At 37.3% G+C, this 12,903-nt stretch overlaps 1 protein-coding gene across 1 annotated transcript in view; it reads right to left on the bottom strand.

Annotated features, from left to right (window-relative positions):
- LRRC4C (leucine rich repeat containing 4C) overlaps positions 1–12,644 on the bottom strand; it is a 491,415-nt gene extending 478,771 nt beyond the window's left edge. The window contains exon 1 of the mRNA XM_018082944.1: positions 12,073–12,644. The gene's annotated coding sequence lies outside the window, so the exon portion shown is untranslated. The remainder of the gene's footprint in view (positions 1–12,072) is intronic.
- Positions 12,645–12,903: the final 259 nt, after the last annotated feature.

Genomic DNA, 12,903 nt, shown 5'->3' on the forward strand with positions numbered 1-12,903 from the left:
ACTCGGTGTTCCCAAGGCTCACACTGCACCATGATAAATTGAATTCAGAAGTGGCACTTCTTTAAGAACTTATGGTCTACTTGAAGGTGTCTCTGCAGGGGGGTTAGAATTAGATGATCTTCAAGGTCCCCTTCCAACCCAAATGATTCTATGACTGATTGATTCTATGATTCATGCAGTTCCGGGTCACCAAGGAAACAAACCAATTTTTAAACTGTCTATTTTCAGTCACGATAAAACTCAGTAAGAAGCCCAGAACAAAAAAAAAGGAACAAACAGAAATGATTAAAGGATTTGAAATAGAGATAGGGTTCACTTAAATGGTCTTTTAATGCTGGGTTCGAGATGCAGTCTTCCTAAAAGACTTACAGAGAAAACACAATTCTATGGGAGAGGAGGGAAATGGCTATGGTTTGGCAAACATGAGACTAATGTTTGGAGACAAGGCAGGGTAAGGAAGACTGGTTCCAACTAAAGATGAAACTTGACCTTCTTTCCACCGACTGAAGTAAAAGCAAAAAGGTCATCCAAAAAGCTGTTGTTCACCCCACAGGTACAAGAGATTTTAATGTTTTGAACAGAAAATCAGCTTCTGTTGTAGCAGAAGTGATTATGACAGAAGCACTTGAACCTTCTGAAGAAATAGCTCTGTGTGTGTGTATATATACACATATAACTTCTAGCTGTATATATAAAGAACAGGAATGCGCTTCTAAAGAAATACTTTGCTACTCTGAATAAAGTCTGAAAAAGTTGTAATCATGCAGTGTTAAGAAAACAAGAAAAGCAGCAGAGACAGAGGGGTATCCATATTTATGAAGGTTTGAGGTTGAAACACAAAGTTAATTCAAATTATTTCATGAAAGAAAGTAGCCCAAGTATTTCGATACAGACACAACCTCATTCTGGCAGGGACAGCATATGATAACAAGACTGAAGTGTTATTAATTGTACTATTTAAACCATATTTATGCAGAGGATGGTAGGGACTGCCTTGAACTCAGTGTTTCATCTTATTCAGATTTGGAATTTTTTTTATTTTATGTTTACACTTTCTAGAGGAAGAATATGTATATACTAATGAACGCATATGCTTTGTTTCAATTTTGCCTCTGCCATATTCGAGAACTGAAAACTTCAAGCCCCACACAGTTTCATCACCTCTTACCAATTTTTAAGTTCTTAATGCATTAATTTCCAAAAACAGGAGTCAAAGCCACCATCTTTGTGCACCTTTCTTCCCTATTTCACACACAAAAATCCTCTGCTGATTACAATGCTGTGATATTAGTTTTACCTAATATAGATAAAGTATCAAATATAGAAATAATGTTAACAGCAAGTTTAAGTAACATTTTAAACACATCTTCTATACCACAACAGGTGTGATAGGGTAAAATGTTTCACTGTTTTTCTGTGCTTCAAATCTAGATAAAATCCTAAATTTAAATGTATTTGCCCTGTAAATGAATATATACTAAGTCAGGTAGCTGTGGAAATCTGCTTTTTAATCATAGTTTCCTAATTTTGGATCCTCCAATCAAGTTCAGTAGAAAATTATACCCAAACATTAAATGCTATGGAATGGTTCAACAAGTACAACAGAAATATGCTCTATTAATGTTTTATTATACTCTGCAAATTTAAGAGTGACCACCATGGAGTCTTATTACTTTTTTGATGGAAGCCTATAATATTGATACTCAAATGCCATATGGATCATCCTCAGGGGGCAGAGGTTCCTCTAAATCTGTGACTACAGGTTCAAGCATCACAGACTTACCTTCTTTAAAACTCTTGCTACAGGACTTACTTTACCAAACACTGCAATTAGATGCTTTGCTGGGATCAGCTGACTGGACTGCTGCAGGATCTCTAAGCCCCAAAGCTGCTGCACAGTCTGACTATTCCGTTTTACCAGTCAGTGTTCTCAGAAAGAGGTGTCTGTCCTCAGGTTTCCCTATACCTCTACAAGGCAATTAAAGCAGTTCAAAACCTGGGTGGGTTTTGTAATATTCATCTTTATTGTTCAAACTGAACCCAGAGTTCTACTTCCGTTGTTTCTACCCTTGACGGAAACACAATCAACGTTGCAATCCCAGAGCAAGATCTGTAACACGACATATTAGCATACACTGCTGTACAGACTATGGTTGGATCTTCACACCCACTACTGAACCAGGAGCTATGCAAAACAATGGAAAGGAAGACATAGCCTCCAATACAGCAAGTAGAACTTCATAGTTGATTCAGTGACTCAACTCTTGCCTAATGCTTCTCAAATTATTCTTGAACTAGCCTTTGTGGAAGAGAATGAGTCAGAAGTTGCTTCTGTATTTCATCTCCATACTTATCAGCACAGGCCATGCAAACAACCAAAGAAAAATAATTAACAACAGCAATATTTAGAAACAAAACCAAAACTAGCCTTGCTAATAGTCTAGTTCCTCCTTACACCCTAAAATGGCACAAAAGCTGCCCATTATCCTGACATAGTGACCAATTTTTTTTGCCCTCTCCAATATGAATACCAGTTGCATCAGTTCTAGACAGGTTTCATTGCACATAGTTCAGAGTTAGGCATCTCCGACATGATCCATTTCCCCATCCATCCTGCACTACTGCAGTGTAGTTTTAAGCCTATTCATCCAATGAACATAATGCAAAAGGCAGCAGCAAGGCAATTCTAGCGTTCTGATCCTCACTCCTGCCTGTGGAGGAGCAGCTTAATAAAACAATTTTGGCTTTAAAGGTCACAGGCAGTAAAACACCAAATATCTGAACCACAGCTTTGACCCTTACAGCATTGTGTTGATTGTGCATCCTATTTTGTTCCAGTTCTGCCAATTTAAATAGCATGATCTCTAAAGGGAGGTATTGCTTTGTCTCACAAAATGACTGCATTTTAATGACCATTCAACAACAAATTCCAAAAAATTACTGCTTGCTGAGTGCCTGTAAGTAGAAATTGAAAGCCTCAAGCAAGCAAAAGTATTTCTTCATCTCATGAAACTCAGGGCATCACATATATAATGAAATGCCATTTAAAGATATTTGTTACTATAATATAGAGAAAGCAAGTTAATCAGAAATAGTAGAAATGTCAGAAGTACACAAGGTGGTAACAGGAAAGCTTCTCATTTTTGTTCTGAGGGGTAGTAGCCATGCACTGGGGTAACAATTTACCAGCTTAATGCAATAGCTCAATAACAGTTTTAGTAGTCTATACAGTATATAAATCTATACACTTTTTACCCTACAGGAAAACTGGTCATAGAGAAAGCAAAAAGCAACTAAAACAGATCACAAAGTAGCTGCATAAGGTTATAGTATATCAAATATAAGACTGTTGTTCTGACCATACCTACTTGAACTTTGTTAATGTCAACAGCCACAGAAAAAGAGCCTGCTCCCTCTAAAAGGGCCAGATCATGACCCTCGATTTAAATGCAGTACATAATCCCAGTGCTATTCAGGATTAGTATGTCTAATGAATAGGGCAAAAAGAGCATTGATTAGGTATATTATTTTCTTTTGTCTACATAAACAATGGAATTCAACAAAGATTTCCCATTTGGGACAAAAGCAAGGACAAAAATCATTAGTTTCATCTCATATCACCCACACATCAACTTCTCAATAACCTCAAGTTTTAAAGTAAAATTGAGGCTCTAGAGATCTGAGAAAAAAAACCAACAGCTCAAGCAGCAGACCTTGAGATGAGATCTTTAAAGAAAACCAAACCACCACAGTATGACACTAGTAGTCTTGCTCAAAATATTTTTAGTGTATGAGTATGTTCATAATTTGTTTTAGAAAACAAAACAAAGCGTTTCTTTTCCTTTGTCATATTAAAAATTCAAACAGAGTATTACAGTTACAAAGGGCATTTACCAGTCGTATTACTAACAATGGTAAAAAGCCCATGTAACCTTAAATTCTTAATGTTTTCTACTCTCTGCATTATCCTACTAAAATCAAATGGAACATCAGGGCCTTTTGTAGAAGACATGATCTTCTTGCTCTGGTGACCTTTTCTCCACTGCCTCTTGTAGTGCTTACCACTGGGCTTAAATAATTAAAAAAGCCTAAGCCTGAAGTGATTGCAGAAATGTACCTACATTTGAAAAGTACTATTTAGACAATAATTTGTAGAACAACTGGAGGCCAAATGTTTATTCTCATAAACTGACAACCCTATTGGAACTACCTACTCATTTCCATTGCCTGAGGGCCTGGACAAGATCATGAAAGCAGCCTTCTAGTACACCAATTACAGTTAAACAATACAGAAAGAAAGGAAGAAAGAGACAATTATCAGCAAAATTCAGAAGTAAAAGAATTTAAGTATTAAAAGCTCAGGCATGGTTTCTGACAAAAAATAGGAGAGGACTCTCATTGTACAATAGATACTAAACCTGGACAAAATAACCTTAGAAAATAATTACTTTTGTTACATTTGGAAATGTGTGGTATTTTCCAAATATTCATAGATTTAGAAAAATCATGACTTGCCAAAATGCACTTTCTCCTCCCTTGATAATAACAAAAAATGCACTTCCACTAGCAAATTAAACATTTATGAATATCAGAGCAGTAGTTTTATCCATCTCTACTTCATCTGCATCCTCAAGGCCATCACTTTATAACATTCTCCTTCTGAAGTTTCCCTTTCAGTATCCAAAAGGGTGAAGAGAAAGGTGGTGTTGGGGAAGAATATTTCCTGCTGATACCACCATAAACATTACAAACTGGCTCATTCCTAGACAAAGACAAAGTTGTAAGTTTATGTCACTGACAAATAAGAGGTAATGAAAAAAGTTAGGCTTCTCCACTGCTAGATCTCAAAAATCTTCTATTACATTCCAGATGGAAAAATTGTTGAAATGTTCATGATTCACAGTAAAGCTCTGATTTCAAATGGGAAATTACATAAGTAAGTATTTTGGGCAGACATTTTACTCAGTTTCTCCTGTCTTTCTACATTCTGTAAACATGTCTAGTAGAAACATACATATGTGTGTTCCACAGGTGTGGAAGTTCTCTATTCACCTAAATGAAAAAGATCTTGCATCTCCGCCTACTTCAGAAAAAGAATATAATAAGAAGAATTAAGGCAGATTAAGTGACTCTTTCAGGCAGCTTAATACCCTTAAGTACACATTCCCAAGACAAGTATTTATAATACAAGAAGTCTCCTAGTTACCTCTCTCAACTGTCACTGTTTTCAGTATTGCATAAAGCTGCTTAAACTATAAAGCTGATTGTCAAGGGAATCCCAGTCTGAAGGGATCTTTTGCGGCCTGAAAGGGTTGTGACTTCTGTAAAAGGAGGGCATCAGGTTACTGTAGCTAGCCCTGACTATCATTGACAATGGAGAAAAAGAAAAGCTAACGAGTCAGGCTGTACTGTCTCTCCCCTACCACTCATCTAAATTACAGGGTAGTTGCAAGGCAGGACAGAGCCAAGGAGGGCTAGGGCAGTCCTTGCTCCCTGAGGCCTCTTCACTCTCCAGTAAATAGCACAGATACTCTCCCACAGGTCACAGGAAAACAAGAGGTGCTTCTGAGCAGCGCTGCCATACACAGCCCACTCCACTACAAGCATCCACTGAAATTTCAGTGGCAAAACCCCCATGTGGATCCGGTGTGACATGCAACTTAAAGAGGAGAAAGAAAAGTATTTACCACCTGACAGCCAGGTTACGTTAATCCAACTATACATTAAACTCAGCCAAATTCCTCTGCATATTCTAGAGCTAAAAATATAAAGTCATTCATGACTTTTTTAGTCACTAAAGATTGTCACAACTAACAGTTTTGGCTTACATTTTTCACTGGAAGACAGGGGTGATTACATAGACTGTGGCAATTTTTAAGGTTGAACTCATGAACCCCAGAAATCATACTTTCTTTTCCAGAAGTTAAAATACTTTCCCATTCAGTTATATTACTTCATAATTTATGATACAAATTTTCAATGCATTAATCACTTTATTTGAATCTTATCTCTGGATACTGAGGCTCTTCCATACCTACGCTTAAATTATCTCTTCTGGATGTCTTAGTTTGCTTCAGGTTTCCTGAATTAAACTGATCCTAGCATTAACTATTGTTAACCTACCACCACTAGAATTCTCCCCAAAATCCTATCTAATCTCAATTTTAGCTCATACCTATAAAAATTTCTAACCACACAAGGCATCTTGCTTTTCTGGGTCTGCACTCTTCTCTAGTCCACACATTCCTTTCACTCAAACATGTTCCAAATTAATCTCTCTGCTCATTTGTTTTCAGAAATAGATAGCAACTAGCCAAGTCCAAGGTTTAAGTTTTCAAAGCTTTTTCTGAGAGATCTCCAAATCCTTTATGGAGTTTTAATAATGCCACTCCTGTTATTAGCCTTGCTATATCTCTCCATTCCCATTTAAAATAAAAATGTGGACTTGAATCCTGACTAAGTGTTATTTCTGAAACATACGCTTGAGGTGCTTAAAAAGAACATTCTACAACCCATTTCCCCCCCCCACTCAAACTGCTAAAATACACTTTGGTTGCATGCAAAATTAAAATTTTCTTCCACGTGCAGTCTGTGTGATGCAATCACTGCCTATGCTTTTCAAGAATATGAAGCTACTTTTGTCTTTGGGGTAATCACTGCAGTGTTTTTCCTTCTTTCTTTGAGTTCACCCATTCCACCCTTTTCTTTCCAGTTTCTACTACTGAATTTTCTGCTTTTCAGAAGCAAGCTACTCTTCCAGGTTAAGTAGGTAGATCATTTAGCTTCAAAGTACATAAATTTTTTCCTGAAATAACTGAGGGTATAGTGAAGATTTAAAGGTATATGTGAAATTCACAGTTATTATCATGAGTAGCTCCCCAGAACATGAAAAAATAGGTTGAAACAAATGCAGCCTTAGTGTGAGAGCCTCTGTAGCAAGGCCTAACCTCAGAACATTCACTGTCTTTGTTCCTTCAACTAGAAGCTCCTAGTGAAGCTTTCAACAATGCTTAACTGAAGAACAGTAAGGGGGGAATGGAAATCACCCAGAGAAGTGCCATCCCTAGGTTTACCTAATAATACCAAAATGTCTTATTAGTTTAATAAGCTGATGAACCATCACATTTCTAGTGCAGAAGTGTTGCTTTTCTTTCTCGTTTAACCAATTTCTTCCTGAGACAGCAGAAAAGACAGTAAAGATTATATACTGGTAAACAAATTCAAAAAAAGCAAACCAGGATTCTATGAAAAATAAGCGTATTTTCTCCTACAAATAAACAAGAGAAGGGGGAGGGGTTGCTCCCACAGGGAGTTAAATAAAATTAAGCAAACATTTCCATAAAAATTACTGTCCTCCCACCTCTGTCTGTACCCTTACTTCACACTAACTCAGCAATTTCAGAGAAGCTAAACAAAGAATTATATAATCCTGTTCTTACTCTTGTAAACAGGACAAACAACAGGACTGGAACTGATTCTCTAATTACTAGTACGTGCTGGACTTCATGAGCCCTTGACAAATTTAACCTACCAAAACAACATCTTAAATTATCAAAGAGGTTAGAATGAGTTTCATGGAAAATTTCCTGGCCAGAGTTCACAAACTCAAAGATATGTCAAAAATGCCGCAAGAGAAGTCCTTCATGTCTGCAGTTATGAGCTTCATTTAAAAGCACACTTTTGCTTTAAAAATTTGTTAACCTTTGCAATACGTAAAATACAAAACAATACTTACCATCGATGGCCAACTGAGTAAAGAAACTTTGGTAAATTACAGAATAGTGGTTGTCTGTACAAAAAGTTTATTCAATATACACTGGGAAGAGACCTAGATTTCTTGCTACAATTCTGCCTTAGCAGTACATGTTCTGAGAAAGTCTCCAGGTTCTGAAGAAACCTCTGCCCACCACCCTCCTCCAGGATCAATAGGATTCTACCTTACATAACTACTCTAAGTTTGGGAGCAAGCATTCTTTCATGGCAGCATCTTGCAGATTCTGAGCACACAGAAGCAGTAAGTTTCCTCCTTCGCAATATGAAATGGCTGTACAGAACTGAGCATACTACTGGGTCATTTGAATCTTAACTTTGAGAACTCCATCACCATCAGCAGCATGAAAAGTAACAGCCTCTAGAAGCAAATACCTACGCATGTATACCATGCTCTCAACACAACTCTTTCAGACCACTCCTGGAAGCTACATTGTTTAAATAATTTTTTTTTTGTTATACACCTCAAAGGTACATGAGTTTTTTGTGCTAATTTGATAAAAATATAAGGAACTCTTACCTATCAAAAGATGCTTTCTTGGCTACCTCAATCTGTGAAAGGCCAAATAACAGGTAGCACCACAATGGGTGTCTCCCCTAAACAACCTATCTGTTTGAAAAACTAAGAGATTAAACAATCTCCCAAACAAAGTTAATTTTCACACTTCCAACTAGGAATACTGAAAGTTGAAAATTAATTGGCTTTAAACTCAAAACTCTGAAGCAGCAGATTATCTACCATGTTTGCTAGCCCAGGAACTGGAATTTTGGACTCCTTCGATCCTAAACTTTTATCCTTTGACACAGAATCAGAAGAAATTAGAAGGAAAGTAATACAAGAAAAGTGTAATTTATTGCAGCCAACTAACTTGTCTATTGAAAAGATATATTTGTAACTTCATTTTTTTCCTCAAATGGCAAAAACTAAATTTTACTTATTAATTCTTTTAAAGATTTAAGAACCCTAACTCCACGTACACGAATTTCCAACAATCATACTGTTTGTCAAAGAAGTACACAATCATAAGCAATGTGTGTTTACTATTCTTTTCCTCCTCATTATTTCAAAACCAGGCCCAGTGTCATTACATTAGTGTAAGACAATGTTGCGGACCAATACAATGAGTCAGCAATCAAAACGACATGTTCTGCAATCCCACAGAGCTTGTTCTTTTGGTTTAAATCATGGAATTGCTGGTACATCTCCTCTCTCCCATCCTCCTCTTGCTTGCATGCCACTACACTGCTTCAAGATTTACTTACCAGTTGTCAGCCCAGCTTGTTTCAGAAAGAAGAAGGAATTCATGTGTAAAGTACCCTGGGTCTTAGAAACACAGAAACATGTGCTGGAGAAGGTTAGTGCCTGGTTGGCTGACTTCAGCAACAAGGAAAGGAAGATGTTCAATTAACTGGAACTAAGTGAAAAAGAAATTTCGGTTTTCTATATCTTCCACTTATTCTTAAAAGAACATTTAGACAATTCAGCTCATATGAATGTCATTGTACCTGCATTCCTACTGAGAGACTTTACCTACAATACACTACTAGATCTGTGCAGGCCATCCCTTCACATTTCAACAAGATATTTGAGTAGTGGATTGAGCTCATATAAGCAACCAAAGAGCACAGAGGAGAAAGCAGTTTCCACATTAGGTGAGATTAAAGGTATATGGGGCATTACACTATGAAATGCAATTGAAATTGAAGGACCACTAAGATGAAACACTTGACATTCTTTTAACAGTTTAACTACTGGTGTTTTTCTCTAAAAAAACGACAACAAAAAACCAAAACAAAACAAAAACAAACAAACAAAAACAACAAACCACACAGTCCAATTGGTGCTAAAGCCTGTTCCCACATAAAACCTGCTAGCACTGAGTATTCATTTCCATTCTTACCATAAAAATAACAATGGTATTAGAAATCAAAACTGATCCTGTAATAACATATTATGTTATATATTAAGGTCATGTACACAATGTACAAACAAAGTCAAAAAATTTTAAATGTGACAGTTTAATTAGGAAATCAGAATTGAATTTCAGGAAAAATTCTAAGTAAAATCCAATAAACCAACAAAACTGGGGAAGCAGGGGGAGAAAAGCACAAAGTTTCCTCTTCAGTGAATCTGTTAAAATGCCAAATAACCACCATTTGTTTTAGTCTGCAATATATAAGGAGATAATACTACATGCAAAACCAGAGATAGATGATTAATAACATCTGGACATCATGAAGAGAGTGCTAACAGTTTTCTAGCATACAAGTGACTGCCCTTCTACTTGGTTTAGGGCATCACTTCTAAAATTATATTTCACACATCAGAATACATAGAAGTACTAGTGGAGCAAATGTGTTGTCTTTTGCACCAGAACATGAAAGTTTCATCTCCAGGCAGAACATTTCTCCCATGCTTTCATCCAGTCAACATCTCTGCTTTGATGGTCTCGTTCCATACTTCAATTCTAAAACCAGGATAAGGCTTCAAAAATCACGAGTTGTCATTTCTTCACACACACCCACTTTTTTTTTTTAGCTCTCATTACATGCAGATTGTTCCCCATAGTTAAAAGAGAGCATAGCTCATTGCCTGATGAAAGAGATTGCTGTTCTACATGCAATGGGGGCTTGAGGAAAGTACAGTGAGGGAAAACTATGGCAAACTGCATCCTGCTCAGAAAGATTTGCTTGTCATAATCATAATCCAGTAAATGCACATGCAACACAGAAACATCACTTCCAGAAAATGAGGAGAAACACACCTATGACCAGTTCTCTTTTCTTCCTTAATCTATCTTTAAAGTTATTATGCAAAACCAGTGGGAAATAGAGGGACTGACTGACAGGATGCAATAACATAAAGTGATTTGATTACTCTGAAGCAGAGCCTTTTCATTAAGTTTTAAGCTTTACAGCACAGGATCTATTACAAGAAGGGTCATTATACTTCTTTGTACCAAATGGATCATCCTATTTGATGTGTCCTTGTATTTATAAATATGACGTAATTCCCCATTTCTTTACATACATTACATATGTATACTTACACATAGAAGCCCCTCATCATCTGCTTATTCAGTAGAACTGCATTTTGATCCACATCTTTTTACACTAAATATCCAGCTATGCCATATTTAAAAGAGATACCATATCCTTCAATATTAGTCATTCATATTCATGTAATTGAGGAGGCGTGAGTACCTAGTAACTCCATTTGGAGAATGAAGCACCTTCAAAATGTATTTACAGATGGTTTTCTTACCTCATTGGGAATGCTAAGTACTATCAGTGCAGTAATAAAAAAAAAAAACAGAAAACAAAGCACAAGAGCTCTGATTCTATTGAAATACAATGGTATTTTATTTCTATTATTCAATGGAAAGATGGGAAAGGCTACAACAGTCATACTGGTCCTGCAGAAACTGCATTGGTGGAAAGGGGTGCGGGTGGGAGGATAAGTGCCAGGTTTAAACACTGAGTAGCACCAGAGCAATATGACTGATAGATCTCCAGAAAATCTGGAGTGCCATGAGCAATGCTAGATAAGTAATTTACTTTGGTCACCTGAGTGCTTAGAAGCACCTCCATCCCAAAAATTAATGGCCTACAAGAACTCATCTGAGATTGGCACTTTGTTCTGTATGAGTTACTGTTTGGTTCTACATATTTCATAAATTCTGTAGTCAAAAAAAAGGAAAAGGAAGAAGGATTCAAAAGGATAATGAGAAGCAAACAGATGAACTTCACATAAGTCATGCACAAATCCTAAAATTTCTGTTCTGCCACCTTCTACTTCGGCTAACAGCAGCAGAAGCAGCTTTTTGCTTACATATTCATCATTCCAGAGCTGACTGAAATGCAAAGAAAAAAACTAGACAAGATTTATGAAAATATGGAGGCTTCTACTGAAGATATTGTATGAGCTATATTTCTTGCCCATTCTAAATACTTTCCAAATATTTTAGCTTGTTCAATACAAAAGATTTCTCTTCCTAGAAATTGTAATACCTTTGAAATGAAAGGAGCTTTCTAGTGCTACTTAATTAACATTTTCCAGCAGCCCTATAGATCATTATTTTGCGAGCATTTTTACTGTGGAAATGGCAAGGGGAGAAGGCAGGGCTGGGGGGGGAGGAACAGAAAAGGATATAAAAAGGAGATACAAATTACAAGAAGACTTTACAAACACCACACTCCTATGCACCTAGTACTAATGTTTTTGCCTTTTTCCCCCACTTCAAGCAGACAAGCAGGAAACAAACAAGAAAACAGAAGGGGTAGACAACCCCCTGGACTTACCTTTTATACAGTCCCTCTGTAAACTTCTCACAAAGAAATTTAAATTCCTCTAGCTGGATTTGATTCTTTCAGCTTTTTTCGAGTCACACAGAAGCAAAACAATTAGTTTTCAAAGGTTCCATTTACTGCTCTTCCATCCCCAGCAAAATGCGTCCAGGAGACGATGCCAAAAGTAAGCCCAGAACTCAAAGGCAATTGGAAAACGGAGCGTAGGGGGTTGCTGAAAGACCAGATTGTGAAATTCAGTAGCTTCAGCACAGAAATATCCTACTGTACAATGTACCTGGCTTCTTGCTCACCAAAAAACTGTAGTGCAAACTGTCAGTAGTAGCCTCCAATAGCTGCTCTGTGTGCTGCAGATGGTATGTCTCACTGTTACCTTCCCAGATGGGTAGAGGATTCAGAGATCAGCAAATCCAGGGGGTCGCCTTCAAACCAGGTGGATTGCCAGCCACTCATTCACTCAGTCCAATTAATCAAGACAAGAACAGCTCAGTCACCGGAGGTATCTCCTTCCAGGGTGCACAGGATTATGGCAAGGTTATTAATCTTGCTTTGCTGCATCCCCCCCACCCCCCTACATTCAGCAGCCTGCACCGAGATGATTGCCAGCTCTGTCTCTGTCCCTGTTCTACTGCATTTTGCTCAGCCCTCTGTTGCTGCAAGTGAAACACAGAGGAGGGAGGAATACTAATAAGGTGGTTAGCTACAGTTTCTTTAAGGCATTCTACATACTGTGTGTGCGTGTATGTGTACGTGCATCTGTGCGTGCATTTTCCATGGGGTGATCTGGATTTCTTGGCAGCTGAAATAGGACTTGTTTCTACATCA

The sequence above is a fragment of the Manacus vitellinus genome, unplaced genomic scaffold, assembly GCF_001715985.3.
Source record: "Manacus vitellinus isolate BGI_N305 unplaced genomic scaffold, ASM171598v3 scaffold_6_pilon, whole genome shotgun sequence".
Taxonomy (NCBI): Eukaryota; Metazoa; Chordata; class Aves; order Passeriformes; family Pipridae; genus Manacus; species Manacus vitellinus.